Source organism: Vigna umbellata, chromosome 2, assembly GCF_029865625.1.
Source record: "Vigna umbellata cultivar VRB3 chromosome 2, Vumbellata_1.0, whole genome shotgun sequence".
Taxonomy (NCBI): domain Eukaryota; kingdom Viridiplantae; phylum Streptophyta; class Magnoliopsida; order Fabales; family Fabaceae; genus Vigna; species Vigna umbellata.
Genome location: NC_142166.1, coordinates 1,154,576 through 1,173,205, shown reverse-complemented (window position 1 = coordinate 1,173,205; position 18,630 = coordinate 1,154,576).

Sequence of the window (18,630 nt, the reverse complement as noted above, 5' to 3'; positions counted from 1 at the left end):
TCAACCAAAGAAGATACTTTACTAATTCCTTAAAATGTTTTCATATATTTTTCTGTTTTTTTCAATCAATCTGGAATGATGGGGATGCTGGAAAAAAATAATTTTTTTGTAATGTGCTTGCTTAAAGATCAGTTTTACATATCTTGAGCAAAAATCTTAAATTGGATACTGAGCTCACTGAGCAAAAAATTTTATCCTTTTTCATATTCCTGACACTTTTTTATTTTCCAACCTTTGTATTTTTGTTTTTCTTGCCTTCGTAACACTGACTGTTATAAACAAGAATGATTAGTAGCTGTGTAAGTTCCAAGAGGAAGGCTAGAAATAAATTCTTCAACTCAAAACAGACAAATATATGATGGTGTGAACCATTCACTATCTTCACTTATTAGGAAAGGAAGAATAAATTTATTGCACAAAGCAAAATACACATAAATAAAAGATAAATGGTAAACCAACAAGGTCAAGCTCAAGGAGGGATAGCATCAAATACCTACTTTCTAAAATATCCTACCTAATCTACTAAATCTCATACTTTTATGAACAAATTACAAGTAATTTTGACCTCACTATTCATTTTGTGGACTTGCAAGGTCAAGAAAACTTGAACATTATTCATAAAGTTGATAAAATGAAATAAAAAACGTAAGAAGAATAAGCTCAGGAGAGATACCGCCTTAACATCTACCACATGACAGGACTTGGAGTATTTTGACCTTCATTACGAGGAATCATGACCAAGAGCTTCAAGAGCTTGTCCTGCATTACACAAGACATGTTGAAAACCTAGACAAAGGTGGTTGAAGTTGAGCTGAAAGAGTGTTTCTTTTGAGTTCAGCTCAACTTTGAACAGTGGCATGAGATGTGAGAGTAAGGGAAGCTATATATATAATGAAAAAACCCAGTCCTGTCAGCACGGTCCATAACAATAAATGAAATAAATTTAAGAGTGAGAAAAAGAAAATGAAAAAAAAAAGACATCAAACACTGAAGCGGTGAATATAAATGATGATTACCTGCACGTAAAATTAGGGTTGATGTGTCCCTTTCTAGCTAGGGTGAGACAGGAAGGATAATGAGAGTTTGTTTTCTTGGGATTCAAAAAATGAACCCACTATTCCTGCTTGGATATGGACACTCTGCCCTCTTAAATTATGATGTCAGGTTCTGCTGACATTCTCTTCCTATCAAACTGCAAAATATTTTGGTTTCATTTTAAACCGTGAATGTTTTCGTACATATCAGTTCTTGGCTTGCATTTCTATCTCCATGTATCTTTCTTCCTTAAGGATTATTCAGTAAGCTGGATTTAACCATCATCAACATTAATCACCTTGTTCTGTTGTTGGATACATATAATATGCTCAAAATTTGTTCAAAAGTGAATTATTTAATGTCAATTGATTAACATATTACTAATTTGCATTAACTTGTTCTGGTTTAACATCTGACTTTTTTTACTGATATAAATAGTTAGCATCCCTTCTTCCCAAACCCAATCCACAAGCTGCATGATACAACAGTTGTGTAAGAAGTTAAATGAATTGAATATGAAGAAAATAAATATAGATTTCATAGACTGAAAGAATATAGTAATGCTGAGATGTTAAAAAAAATTCAATCATGGTGTTTGAAACTATATTATTCACACTCTGTTAACTTTCTTATTAAGAAGTTTTTAACAGCTCTATATACACACAAGGTGAGAATCTAGATGAGTTAATTTCATAATTATGTCTACTGAAAAAACTGTTAGCTAGCTGCTGAGATATATTAATGATTTAAGTTCTGACTTTTGACCATTGAATTTACTGTGCAAGTTTTTAACCATTCCTTATTCGTCAAACCTGTGTGTATCAATCCAATAAACAATTACTTTTATGGGATGCTCTACCATTCTGATTTTTTACCCAGCTGGGAAATCACAGGTTTTGTTTTCACCCATTTGAACTTTTTTTTAGTTTCTGTTTTAGTTTATTTTTGGACACTATTTTATTTTATTTTATTTGAAGAAACAAATTCTAGGACCTTCTGTCCCATGAACAAGAGAATCTACTCACATGCATTTTTAGAGAAACACAGTTAATTTACATCATAAATCTACAAATGAGAACATACTCACGTGTAGCTTGTATGATAGAGGAACTTAATTGTGTTATTCGTAATTTTATTCTAATTCAAAAAATTATTAAGTTGTTTCCAATTAAATTTTGAATAATGGGTTTTTAAATTTTATTTTTATGATAACCTTTTATAAAATATAAAAACTTATAAACCCTAATGTAAATGATTCTCCTGATTTATGTAAAGTTTTAGATAATTTATATATTAACACTATATATCATAAGAAACCAATAATAAAATATGTTTATATAGTGTTTTTTATTAAATAAAATAAAACGAGTGAATATATATTTTTTGAATTTACATAGGAATAATTTGAAAGTAATAAAATGAGAATTATTGAAAATGAAAAGTCGGAGAGAAGCATATGCATGAACAGGCATTAACTGTAGGGGAGGTTTGAATTTGAATGGGGCCATGCAGGGTGTGGAATCGATGTTGAATAATAGATATTAGTAAGCAGAGTGTAATTGGACATTGCAGATGAAGAGAGTTGGCACACACAGATATATACATAGCAGATTGCAGCATCACAGAAAAATGCATAAATTGTTGGGTTTTTGGTTCCTACCATTCTGATTGACAGAGAAATAACATAAACAAAACCCTATGAACTTAGCTACAAAGGGATCTTCCCCACCAGTCCTACTTTACTGAATGTTGCTTTTGTCCCTTTGCCTGCTATTTCCAAATTCACATAAAGCAAAGCTCAAAGCCCTAATTCTCACGTCTTATGTAATAACTCTACGTTGCAGTCTCATAATTGAGCCCTGCCCTGCAGTGTAAGGTCAATCTCAGATGGGGTTCTCATTAAATGTTCTCTCTCACTCCTCATATTTCTCACACCTAATCAAAAACACATCACCAACAACCTAAATAAAACTTCAAACTTTTTTTAAGGAAAAAAAAACCTCTCATTTCATAACATGTTTTATCTCATTTTATACATCTCATCTTTTACAACAGTTACTGTGTATATTAATGGTTGTTTCTGCATAAAAAACATAATAAATTTAAACATTAATGGGTGTTTCTGCATAAAAAAAACAAAGGGCTGTGTTGGGGACCAGTAAATGTTTACCGTGGGTGTAGTACTGAGACACTGACCAATTTTGGATTTCTGGAGTAGTGTCTGAAACAGTGTGGGGTATTTTAATTCCCAAACTCAGTGCTCTAACTGATCACCTTTTGCTGCCTGATTCCAAAGCTCGTGAAGTCATCATGAAATTTTAACGCCATGCTAGGTCAACCCTGTATTAGTTTTCACCTACTCATTCTGTTAAATATTCAATGACCTTAATCATCTTCATCACCTTTCTTTAAATTAATTAATCCACCAATTAGATCATCATCATCATCATGTAATACTTCACAGTCAAAATACATAATAAATTTCAAAATTATTTTCGAAGACTGTGATAATCTCGAAAGAATTTCCAATCCACTGTTTGAAGAAACAACCCACAGAATTTGGTGAGAATTGAATGCTTATGCATCCAGAAAAAAATTATTTTTTTCTTCAGATATTGTTTAGAGTGTTTTTAAGATTATCCAATACAACAACTGAATGAATGAACATGAGTACAATGCTACACATACACCAGTTCAGATTAAAAAAAATGTGTAATAAGATATTCAATTAATTAGTTGTTTTATGAGATTAATTATTTCTATACCAAATAACAGTGAATCCTTACGAGAGGTTTTGATGTTTGAACCAAGCACAAGGGATCCTTTATCTTACTAGTAGCTGTAGATTCTATCAATTGCTACCAGATATTTATGTCCTTCAAACTTTTTCTGTGAAAACATAAATATCACCTAAAAGAACTCTTATACAATGAGACTTTTTTTGAAGTTTTATTGAAAAGTACTGTGCATAGAGAGAAGAAATGCTGGAACTGAAAATGGTTAAAGAATATTTTTAGTAGTATATCACAAATTAATAATCTTAATATGGGATAGAACATTGGTTAACCTTTTACTATTTCTAGAACTACCACATTTTACTCACTCATATAAATATAATATTATTTATATTAATTAGTTGAATGTTATTTTGTTTCGTTTTTTGGTGTTATTATATGTATGTGTATAAGAAATTAGTTAGGTTTTACTAGAGATATCATTGTTAGTGATTATATAATATTTTAGGTTATAATATATAAATATAATATTCTACTTTTTTGTTTAATATTGTGCAAATACTTATATAAGAGATAACTTTGGCAATTATCTCATATTTTACCATCATATCCACAAATAAGATAGCTACTATGTATTTTGTGCTATGCTTCTATAAAATGATAAATCACTGTTTATATAATTTATACAAGTTTGTTAAACAGTGATTAAGTATGTTAAATACTTATAAATGAATTACATAGTTTTGGTGAAAATGAATGTCGACATAAGTCTGGAACAGTTAAACTGAATTGGTCAATTTTTGGTCCTCTGCACGCGCATGCTTGTTCATTAGGCGATGCTGCTAAAATTAACGTGTTTCAAGAAAATCGGGTGAGAATACAGGCAAATCTCTTCACATGCATTTAACGTTGGCATCTCATTCGTACAGAGAAATGCCATACATCTTTTTGTTTTGTGTCTCATCATCAACTCCAACATCATGTTCCACCTCAAAACTAACCCAATCATATTTTTTATATATCTCTAAATTACAAATAAAACATAACTCTGTAACCAACCTAAAATGATGGTAAAAGTCATGTCATATATAAATACTAGTAAATTATTCATATATAACAAAACCTTGTGGCAGGATGTCGGAACAAAACATTCTGAAAAAGAAAAGGAAAACAGTGATGGGGTAAATATCTATAACAGTTTTTGTAAGTGCAGATACAAGTTGTTTCTTGAATTTAGGTAAATTCTAAACAGCTTCTCAAAGAGTAAAACGTTAAATAATTTGTTCTTTCTATGGTTTGATGTCAGATAGCATTATTAATTGTGTTTATAAAAACAAAACATGTCGTGTCACGGATTAACATTCATGCAAACATTTGTGTATGTAACTTCTATATCCTAGGGATTCAATAACACTCTCGGAGATTGTGTTGTTGGCAGGTTTCATCATCTCTCTGTTTTTCATATTACTTTATCGTGACACGAAGAAGTATGAGTCAAATTAGTATCTGCATTTATGTTGTATAATATTGATTATCCAATTGGTAAAAATCAAATGAGATAAGAATTGTTTTTGACTAGGGATAAGAGTTTCACCCAACTCATTTTGTAATAATTTACATAAATTTCAAACCAGTTAAATACAACGAACTATAAATCAAAATGATCCTAAACTGATAAACAAAAAATCATTTCTAACTTTAATACTTATCTAACAAAAATTTCTCTAATATTCTTAAGTAATAAATGGCACATCAATAAATAAAGAAAAAATAATTTTTATTTTCTAATTATAATACTCATTAAAATTACACATTTAAAAAGTTATTATGATAATTCTGAAGAATTATCATAATCTCTTTATTCATTAACAGGAGAATCCATTAATAATATCTCTGTTTGTAGTAAATAATCATTTCATTCAGTTGTCTATACCAAGATGAGATTAGTCTTAGATAGAGGTCTCAAAGTGTAGGTCCTCTAAAGTAGTTGTGGTATAATAAGTTCTCTTTGTACCACACTAGTTTTTGTACTCATAGGAACTTTGGAAAAAATAAAAAAATATATTTACTATGTAAATTTTAGATTTAATGTCTCAATATGTCCCTATTTTTGTTCAGAATTTGAAATAGGTTCCTTTATTTTTTGGCGTCTCAATTGGGTCCTTATTTTTATTAATTTAATGCAAATAAATCCTTTCCGTCAATTTCATCAAACGACGTTAATGAATGTGTGACGTGACCTTACACGTGTCAATACTGTCCTCAGGCCACGTCACACATTCATTAACGCCTTTTGATGAAATTGACGGAAAAGATTTATTAAAAGATTTATTTGCATCAAATTAACAAAAATAAGGACCCAATTGAGACGCCCAAAAATAAAGGGACCTATTTCAAATTCTGAACAAAAATAGGACCTATTAAAACATTAAACCTAAATTTTAAGTTGTGTTGTTCCAAATATGTTCATGTTAAAATTTTTACATCTTAATTATCTTACCATTTCAAAGTTCATCAATTATTTATTATTATATAAAAATTTATTAAATAAATAAATAAAAACAAGTACGAAAGGCCATATCAAATATAATAAAAATTACATTTTACAAAATATAAACAAATTATATTTATTATGTAAAAGATTTAAATAAATATATTGAGGTCAAACATTAAGTTACTTGTAATGTTTTCTAATATTTTCTATGAATAAAAGTCAAATTGATTAATTTATCTACATAATGATTTTTCTTACTTTGTATATATTTAAAATAAAAATGCAAGTGTTGATATAATTTCTCTCTAAATTCTAAATAACTACTTATTGATAAGAAAAACTATAACAAACTAAGGTATGATTCTTCAATTACTACTTCTAAAAGTGTTTCCTTTAAATATACTATAAAGCAAATAACTTTCTAAAACTCAACATAAATAAAAGTAAAAAACATGGAAATATATCAACTTTGAATTTAAGGCTACTGATAATTCTTAATATCATTTAAAACCTCATATATAAACTATTAGCCTTTAATTGTTTGAATCTCATATGACTTGTTATCTCAACTTAATTTGTTTTTTTTCCTTATGGAAGAATTAAAGACAGAATGAAATCATTTAATTGTTTTCAAAATTCAATAGTTAGACAAAAGATTTTCTAGTCATTAAAAAGTTCCAACAGTATAGAATATTTGCTACTATATATCAAACATGGATAAATAAATTTAACCAATGAAAATAAATATAGTTGACTATTTTGTGCTAAAAGTTCTTCTAGTATATTAACCCAACCTTCACCATTTTATTTCAAATGCATAACTCTATTTTCAATCTAGACTATCCAATCAATCAATACTTTGATATCTTGTGCACTTTTGTTTGTTTTTGTAATATTTAAACTCATGTTTTTAGTGAGGTTTAAACTTTGCAATTATTCCAAACTTCTGAGAATTGATTGACGACTTAATGTGATGTTTTAAATCATATTCTCACTAAAAAAAAATTGTTTAAAATTCCTTTCCAAAACAAAAATCTTACAACCGAATCGTTTTTATTTGGGTTCACTTTAATCTCTTGTAAGATTTATCAAAGTTCAATCAATTACTTTAAAATATAATTGGTCACCTATCAGTCTTTTTTTATCTTAACATTTGATGTGATCAGTGTAAAATATATGTTCACCTTCACAAAAATAAGTGACTTACACTTATTTATATATTATAATTTAGTCATATTAATGGATATAAAATTTTTAACTTACTAAAAAATAACTTTTTATATGTTCCAAAAAAATCAAATAAATCACACATTATCATTATCCTTATCCTAATTAAAGTTCTCTTTCCAATTGGGTGGATTATGTCCATGGAAAATGTAACAGAAGAGATACAAAATATTACATAAACCTTGATATAAAAGACATAAAAAAAGTATCAATCAAAAGAAATATATTAAATAGAGATAAATGAATTGTCCGAAATCATATACAAATACTATATGGTCTTAAAAAGTTTTGAAATCATGAACCTTAATATCTTGTAAAACAAAGTCCACAGAAAAAAAAGAGATTTTGCACTTAAGGAGATCTCTTTTTCAGCAACAGACACTGTGATCTTAATCATAACTTTCCAAATCAATAAAATCTGTGTTTGACGCTTACTACCTTAGACTCCGCTACATTTTCATGCTAGTTTCCTTATAGAATGATTATAGAATGGTTCTGTATTGTCTAAATCGGGTTCTTGCCCTCATTAAATTATTTTTCACCTATTTCATTGATCTTCTACAAGCTAGATGATTGATGTATCATTTCATAGTTTCCTTAAAGGATGTTATATTTACTCTTTTATTTTATTTATCATTACTTATTCTCTTAACCTTTTGCACTCTTAAATTGTTATTTTTTTCAAAATTATAAGAATTTGTAGGAGGCTTATAAGTATTGTCCCTTTCACTTCCATCTGTTCTCCAATTGGACGATCTCTTCATATTTAGGTGTCCAACTAATTGGTGTTTCACTTTATTTTTATTTCATACTTAGTGTTTTAATTTATATTTTATTAAAATTTAGAATCACTTAAATTTCAACAATGCACTCTCAATAATACTAGGAAAATGCATTCTTTAATAAGAATGACAATATGATCATACACCAAACTATGGCAAATCTCAAATGAATCAACAAAGAATAATATACAATGTACTCCTAATTGAAACAATATGAATATGAAATAGAGTTGCAAATGTAATAACATGGACCAAGAAAATTGAAAAAGTAGCTGGGATGAAAATGTGAGGGTAAAAGAATGAGAAAAAGAAGAATGCTAAAAACAAGTTACCTTGAAAATGAGAAAATGATGTGATCTAATTGGGAGTGATCAATGGACCACATTAATTAAAGTTTTGCACTTCCAAACAGGACAAAGACAGGATTTGTGTTCAAGGCAGACCAACACAGACTGTCTTATGTTTTCTTTCTACAAAATTTTTTTATATTATAAATTTTAAAAGAAGTTAAAATTTCAGAAAGTGACAATGACATCCTAGGTCACTCTTGACTCGGCTAATCTTTCAAAAACCATTGTTAACTTGATCCTATTGTAAAATCGACTAAAAATCATCCTGCATTTTCACATATCAAATCACTATTTAGTCATAAAAATTCATCTATAATGGTAGTTCATCCATAATAGAAAATATTGAGATAAAACAGCAAAACTATATATATATATATATATATATATATATTTTGAAATACATTAATTTATATTTAAATAAATGTATATAAAAAAGTGATTTTGAGAAATCTCCTCAAAATTAACTACTCCTTAGAAGAATTAGGTAACAAATTGAACATTGTCATTAAAAAATAAAAATAACACATATAAAGAACTTCTTTTTAATTTTTAAAAAAAATTTAACACATAGTTTCTATTTAATAAAAATATAAAAACCTTTATATATAAAAATTAAATTCAAATAGAAAAATTGTGAGAGTGAAATTGGATGACCCGGCATGATTATAAGTAATCTACCTGTTTATTAGGCCAGAGCTCGGCCTCATACAAAAACATGTACCCATCTTTTATGGGCCGTTAATCTATTCTAACTTCGGCTCATGTGGATCCTGAGTAAAAATTTATTTGTTTTAAGCTGTATAATAATAATGTTTCATCTTTTAATATATAATTGTTTATAAATTTGTAATCAAAATAATTTTGAAAAAATAAAAAAATTAAAATAGTTAAGAATGTTAACATAATTTATCTAAAATAAAATTTATCAAGAAAATTTTCAATTATAATTAGTATTATTATATAGATATAGAATATGAGTCCATTGAAAGAATTTATCTTGGTACTTAATTTGAAATGGTATGTCTTATAAAATTTAAATTAGGAAATGGTGTTTGATTTTTTTATATTTTAAATAATAACTTATTAAAAAAATTATTTATAATTTTTTTCAAAATATTAAATTTTCTGTTTCAATAAATCTTGCTCAGTTTAATAAGTCAGTAAATACTGTTTCTAGATTTCAAATATAGTTTTTTAAACAAAATTAACACTATTAAATGTAGTACCTTTTTCAATCAGTGAAGAGTAATTATTTTCTTATATCGTATACAACAAATTTATAGTGTTTAAGTAATAGTAAAGATAAGATAAAATATATTTCAATTTTCTCATTCAATAAATAGGTCAAATATTTGTGTTAAAACATTTGATATTTTCAGTTTTTATAGCAAAGAGTCACGTCTTTTGCCTGGGGAAGTGTGTGGAGACCGAGATGTAAGGTTGAAGTACTACATTAAACAAATGTACCTTAAAAAAAATTTAACCTAATAGTGTTTGGTGTCTTGAGGAATTTACACGGAAGACATTTCCAACTCATAGAAAAACATTTATTATCGAAGAAACTTATCCATTCAGTTCAGGTCTTAAAACTCGGATTCTTTGGTGATAGATTAACTGTGGAAGAAACCAAAAGCACATTGGTCTGAATTGAAGTCAAATTTGCCTGCATGTCTCTCATATTTTACAAAGAGAGTGAAGAATAATTTTCTAAGGTATTGTTCTTAATATGTAGTAGCATGCGTAACAATAATTGAATATTAGTCAATCATCTTCTCTATTATTGAGCCATTTGGATAAGGAGAACGTTTTTTCTAGTCTCCATAACACTCATAACTTCAAAAAACCATTGTTTTACTCACTTTGTATTCTACAATCTAATATTAGATTTTAGCAAAAGCATTTAAGGAAATTGCTTTGAGGAATTTTTTTAAAGTTACATAAGAAAGCATTAATTATGGTGATTTTACCTCTAGATTCAAATATAAAATAGAACTAATTAATTGTGTAGTGATTAAGAATGGTAGTTAGATTCTCTTAAAAAAATCATTTCATACAATAAATAACATGTTTCTTTTTAATTATCTTTGATAATGTTTGTGGTAAATGATGTTTAAATTTAAACAAGATATTAAGTAAGTTGAGATAGCTATAATTAACTATAAAATATCATTCTTTTTTTTCTCTTTATTTGAGTAGGGAGTACATTTCTCCTCATCTTCATAAAAATTTATTTAAATTCATAACTAATTCCATAAGGTTATTGATAGCAGTTGTCTATATATAGATTATAGCACTTCACTATAGTCCCAGAATGAGTGCAATTTTAGTTTTCTACTTTAAAATAGTATGTTTATTGTTATTTTCAATCTTCATGCAAAAGAAAAAGAAACTTAAGTGGCAGTTATTTTAAGACAAGGGGAAGATGGTGCAAAACTTAGAAAGTGAGACTTTCAACCTCTCTTTAGTATTATCTTAAAACAATTAATTAATTATCTAATAAAGTTGAATTGATTGATTGAGTGACAGAATAAACTTAAAAACAATAAATCCGATTTTCTTACGACATAATGTGAAGAAGTGTGTTTTATTACAATTTTTAATATGTACCGATATTGCAATAATTTTACAACTAGTAAGTTAAATACATTATTTCTTACATAATCAATTTAAAATAATTATTTCAATATTCGATTATATATAGTATTTCTCATGGGTTCTTTTCACGGATATCTTATTCCTATAAATTAAATGTTAATTAATTTCTCTGATAATATTATCATTTATTGGAATGAAATTGTTTTCACATAAAAAAATTGAAAGCGGAATTCTCAGCAAACTCTTTTTTTTATCGACTTTAAATATTGTAAATAAATAATAAATATCAATGATATATTTTTCAAAAATACTTTAATATGAAATATTAGATGTGTCGTTGGTTTAATTAACATGCTTGATATTAATTAATGAAAAAACCACAACATTTAATGAATTATTTTCCCTTATTTGTGTCATTTGTGCAGCACGTAACCTTGTTTGACTAATCAGTTTAAGAAAACAGTGGCTGCCTCATATTTTGAAGCAAAACATTATCCATACACACTATGTAGACAACTTAAGTTCATTGTTTGTTAAATTTCATGGTTGGAATTTGAGTGTTAGGTCTGCTAAGCTTGTGTTTGCGTACTCAAGTGTGATTAATTATACAACTTACACACACCAATAAACGTATGACATTGAATTAGTGAATATATAGCTTATTGTATCTTAATTAAATTACTAAAATGTTTTTTAATCAAAACTGAAGTATTTCAACTAAAAAGATATACATATAAATAGTTTATAGCTGTCCTTTCCGAGAAGGATATAAACAAATTTTGAAATGCATGGTATTAATTTAATTGTGCATTGCTTGAAAATGATTATGAATTTCACATCGACATTGCCATTGGAGGAACCATTGTATCTGCAAGTCACATTGCATAAAGTTAATTCTTAATTATTGTTTCCGCAAATTGGTTTTGTAGGAGTGGTAAATAATAGTTTCCCTACAATCATTTAATTTAATTTATTGCATAATGGCTACGTATAATGTATTGAATAAGATGCAAACCGTCCTTGATTTATGAACCAGACAATTTGCGCACCATAAATTGTGGGACCAACAACCCAATTGTTGAGCCAAAAAGAAAATGAAGAAACTATTATATCAAACATGCAATCCAAAACTATATAGATACATACTAGAAACAGGACAAATAAACGACATAATTAGACCCATAAGTTTGTTTAGTTAGCAACAAAATAAATAAATAAGTAATATATATATATATATATATATATATATATATATATATATATATATTTATGGTAAGTTATTTGTCTCTGATCAAATTACTACCTTAATTAGGGTAATGGGTTGTGTGAAAAAAAAAAGTGATAATGTGGATCAGTTTGACTTGTTTAAACTCGATTCACACTTAATCTACAATATATAGATTGTCTTAGCTCATCTACATAAAATATGCGAGTTGAAAATAGTGATCTAATTCATATTGAAATTGGTATGAGTTCACATGCATATTTGACTTAATTCTTTTTCTCAACTAATGATAAATTTCATATTTTATAAAATTTATTTTTTAACTTGTATGTAATGGTTCAACAATTTTTACAAATTTTATACTTGATTCAATTGTTTTATTAAAATGAAGTGATTAAAACTCTATACTATTACATTCTCATCAAATTTAATAGTTATGTATGAAATAACTAAGATCACTATGCAAGTATTGTTGCGAGATGGGAAAAGATAATGAATGAGACACTTTGTATTATGATTTGTGAGAGAGAAAGAAAAAATGTAAACAAGGAATGAGAAACACAAAAAATAAGTGAATGAGGTGTGTTTTGAAAAAAAATTGAGAATTTTGAATTGTTTTGGAGCTAGCGGACCAACTCACTCTACCTCATCACAAGCTCATAGAAATTATGTTGGTTAGACTTATGTAGGCCAATGAATTCAAAACCTACAAGTTTACCGACTAACCTGTCTTGTATTGTCATCTATATATTAGTCGTATTAATATCTAAAAGTAATGTGGTAAACTATTAATGATTTAAATTCACTTAAATATACTCATTTTAAAAGTCAATACTCCCTTTATAACATTTGAAAAATCACATTCTTACTTTGAAAAAATAAACAATAATTGGTTGGAATTTTATGTTTGGACTAGAGGTTTTTAGACAGAGGAATGGATTTTTGGTATGATTATGGAATCCCATTTTGGATAAGGGATGATTAATTAAGTTTTGGGTCTAGATGTTGTTTGCACGCATAGAAAAGCATTAACAAGATTGAATGTGGATGTGGATGTAATATTTGAACACGTCAAAACAGTCTTTATTCCTTTGTCTGTAACTAATAACTACGTACGTAGGTGCCTTGAAAGTTATCCACAAAACCTGTTTTCTCTTCACATCTAAATCGGTAAGTCAGGTTTTCAAAGTTTTACTTTCCAACATGTAATTTTCAATGCCATATCTCTTCTAGTAAATTCTTCAATAATTTTAAGAATTAATATAAATGTAATCTCATGTAATATATTTAATTACTAAAATGTGGAATGCGTTAAAATACTATATATCATTAAAGCCGTTGTACAATCAGAATATAAAGATAATCTAGAATGGTTTAAAGTTAGGATCATTATACGTACAATTTTTTTTAACAATTTTTGATAATAGACTATTTATCACTTGATGTATCACTTGATCCGTATATTTGAAACGACCAATCACAAACTAGTACATGAATAATTGTAAAAAAGTTATCAAAATAATTATTAAAAGAATGTTTTCTTTAAAATTATAACATGGGAATGACGGAAAATCACATTCTCTTTGTACACTATCATACAATTCACAAATTCCTCTACCATACTTAACCTCAGTATTTCTTTTTCCTAAAATACTATTTATTGAAAAAAGGAAAATATAATAATAAAAAAAAGTAATAAATATTTTGAACTGCTACAAAGTGAGTTATTGAAAAGACATGACTTGTTAAAGCCTTTAATATTCTTCAATTAATGGGTTCCTTTTCTCTATTTTTGTTGGTGACTTGTTAATTCTTCCCAGTGTGGCTATTACTGTTTAAATCGAATAAAAATAGCTGAAATGGGTCACAAGATATCATGGACAAAAGAATATCACGAGTGAGAAAAAAAAAACAGACAATAGAGAAACTTTATACTTTTCTTCTTCTTAGTAATTTTAGAAAAGACAACAGCAAAAAGAAAACAACAATTATTGGTCAATCAAAACCCTGCATTTCTTTCTTATTTTTTTTAAGGAAAAAGCTTTATCAATCGTTTTTGTGAACTTTATTCCATGTGTATAAAGAGCCTGTTCTCAGTGGTGTACCATGTGAGCTTTTGATGATACCGATATTGGCCTTAGCAAAAGGCTTAAAGAAAACAAACAAATTCTATCATACGTGTTAATATATATTGTTTTTTTAAAAAATAATAATATATTGATTTGATGTCTTTTATTTTCAGTCTTTCTCTGATTTTTAACTGTTTTTTATACTATGTCACATCTAATAAGTTAAACTGTGTAAAATTTAAAAATAAGTCTCGCGTATTACACCATCTTAATATTTGTATTTTTTTTTTAAAAAAAAGTTGACAAAAAATAACAAGTTCTTACGTACGAATAACTACTTCTACCTCAGTCTTGATGAACTCAGACAAGAACATGTTCCTGTATTTGGAATTTATATATTAATTATGTGTAGAGATGCTCTTTCGGCTCAAATTATTTAGAGAAGCATTAATTGGATTCTAATTTTTTTAAGGTGATTTATGTTTTCTTTCTCAATGCCTTTATGTTTGAAACAATATTTCTAAAATTTCTGTTCAATAAATTAGTTTTATAAAATTTATTTCAGTTTAAATTAATTTTGAAGTATGATATTTAGATGTTCTCATCAAAAGAAATTTTTTATTAATATTTAGACTTTAAGTCCGCATAAAATTTAGGAATAGTGTATTGAGGCAAATTTATTTTATCTAACAATGATAAAGTATTAATTTTAATCTTAATAATGATATTTCTATGTCTATAGGTAAAATTCGCTTTACGAGGGAAAAAATAGTAAAAGGATAGAGTTTCATAAAATGTACGAAAAAGCTAGGGTATAAATAAACGCTGCTTATTAGCCATTGGAATTGAAATTGAGTATATTGATAGCATCACCAGACACTTGTTCAACATCGCATTTGAAAATATAGCCATCCTTTTACTGACATTTTTTCATCATTGACAATGACATGTAGTTTTTAATAATGAGAATTTTAAAGTGACATTAAAACTAATCTCGTTTTTAAAATGTGATAAATTTTCAATATATCGAGAATTTATTATATATTTTAATAAACTTATAGTAAAGAATTAAATGTGTTACCTTATAGTGAATAATCTAATTAATTGATATAAACTAAATTAAAATTGGTTTAAAATTTTCTTATTTGTTTGAAAGGTCTTTTTATTAGTTTTAATTGGATTTTATTTAGGACATTAGCTCATAAGTCACGTGTCGGTTCGTTTTTTCTAATGTTTTAATTTCTTTTAATTTGTATTATATTTTTTTTCATTTTTGTTAATTTAAAAAAAAAATATGTGTTAAGTGAGAATCTTATCATATAAGCAATGTGACATGGTGATGATAATATTACGTGTCGATGTTGCACTAAGTGTTAAGTAAAAATCTCAATTTAAATTTCATATTTTTTAGTATTAAAGACTTAGGTTAAGTTCGCAAACAATGTGAAACAATTGAAAATGATAACAATCAAACTCTCAAGAAAGAAAATATCTTAAAATTTAAAACATTATATATAGGTCATTTATATATAGAGTTGGCTGTCTAAAGTTTAAAGGAAGAATAATAAGTTAACACCTTAATGCAAGATATTTTATATATCATTAGTACAGATAAGGAAATGGCATCGGTTAAATGACTTAATAGGATTCGGTTCTGCAACCGAGTCATATTCGGACGGTGTAAAAGAGGGTGGCTTTATGCCTCGATTTTGAACCGGGTTGAAAAGATACAGGATGATGCCTCGGTTCTAAAATAACCGAGGCAATTGCGTATTTTTTTTTCAAAACAATCCACTTCTATCTCTCCGTTACACAGTCCAGACAAGCAAAGTTATTGAATTTTTTCCCCAATATCAGAAGAGAACCAAATATCAGAATAGCAAAGGGTTATTGAATTTTTTTCCCTTTTAGAGAACCAAATCTCAGAACATAGAACCAAATATCATAACAACACAGAAAAATCAACTACACCAACCTTAACAAAATTGCTCCCAAAACAACAGAGAAAAAAAAAGTATGGATTTTGATACAATGAGCGTTTAGGGAAGAAGAAAAGATTTGGGGAAAAAGGGAGGTTGCTCGCCACCGCTGCAGGACGCCTCGCCGACACCTCTTCGTTGCTCGCCAACGCCATCGCTACAGGACGCCATCGCCGGGACCTCGCCTGACCTCGCCGCGACCTCGCTGCAACCTCGCCACCACCTCGCCGCCACCTCGCCAAGGAACTCCGTTCAACTCTTAGATCGGTGAACCTCGCCGCCACCTCGCCAAACGCCTTAGATCGGCGAGCCTCCCATCACCGCCGCCGCGGTACTCGTCTCCACCATCGCGCCTCCCCTCCGCTTTCGACGCCGGCCACCATCGTGCCTCCCCTCCGCTTTCGACGCCGACCACCATCGCGCTTCCCCTCGGCTTTCAACGCCGGCCACCATCGCGTCTCGTCCTCGCACCGTGGCTGTCAAGTGGGAGAGGAGAAGAGAGATCGCGCCCTCTCTGTTTCGATGAAAGTGAGATGAGAGTGAGATGAGGAAAGAACGAGAGGGGAGATGAGAGTGTCAGAGGAAAGAAGAGGAAAAAATGAAAAAGCGGGTCAGGTGTGGTGTGACAGATTTGACCGGGTAATAGGCCTCGGTTTTACCTTTAACCGAGTCAATAGGGATGGGTTCAGACTTTTCAGTGCCCAGCAGAGGTGTATAGGCTTCGGTCTCATTCCAAACGAAACAATAGGGAGGGGTTTAGACACCGGTTTCGTAACAAACCGAGGCAGTAGTCACGCTATAGGCACCGGTTTTGTGTTAACCGAAGCAATATGGCTTTTGGACCTCGGGTTGGATGGGGACCGAGGTATATAACCTTGTACGCTTTGATTTCTCAATAACCGAAGCGTATATGGGGCGTCAGAATCCGCTTTTTTTTACTAGTATAGGTTATTTTTGTAATATTAGATATTATAACACTAGTACGAAAATTACTATAATATTTTTTTTTCTATATTAGTTATAAATAAAACTTGTATAATTTACATAAGACCTTTAAAATTGATTAGAAAGTAATATATTATTCTTTTTTAACCTATATCATATTTAATTTTTATATCAGTATCAATTACAAAGATAGTTAATGAAGAGAATCATTCCAAATTTATAAAATTATGTGAGTGTATATATTTTAACATCCATATTTTAAAACCAACATTATATTATTAGCATAAATTTATGGTTCTATATTAGCCTTAATTAATTTAGTCATTTATATTTTAAAAATGAAGTGTATTATCAATTTTCATTATTAGTAAAGAAAAATAGTGACATTAGAAAAAGTAATTCGATACTTGATCATCAATCACTTTATTCTTAACTTTAATGTAGTCAATTTCACGTAAGGAACAAAAAAATAATTACGCATGTGTCATTATCGTCACCAAAAATGCAAATTATATATATATATATATATATATATATATATATATATATATATATATATATATATATATATATATTAATAATTGTTATAAGGAAAAGATTGCTAATTGATATTCATTAACTTCTAAAAGTTAATTTTTCATTTTTAATATTAAATACTTACTTTACAGGTATGTATAATTTTAGGCAGTAAATTTTACATTTTAGTCCATATTTGTTTCTTAAATCTATAGTTTATGCAAATTCAAACAATAAATACTATATTTTAAAATATAGTTAACACTGATGAAAACATACACATGTGTGTATTAATAAAAATAATTAGATTATAATTATAAAAATAAGTATATTGTTGTTTAAATAAAATAGACAAAAACATATTATTGTAACTAAATGAAAATGGTGTATGAGTGATTCTTAGAAAAAACAAAAGTGAAAATTTGGAAGCGTGGGTATAGGAAAAAAGAGAATCTTTTTGGAACACTTTCTGTTACACTTTGTGGCTGAGATGGGAAAGTGATAAAGAAAACAAATAATAATAATAATAAAAAAAAAGTAAAACTATTAAAGCAAGTTTGTATGTGGCGCAGAGGCACCGCACTACTGGCCATCGCTGTTATTATTGCTATTACATTTAATTATTTCCTTTTATAATAGCCAAAGTACATAAGGGATTATGAGTACAAAGCATATTCC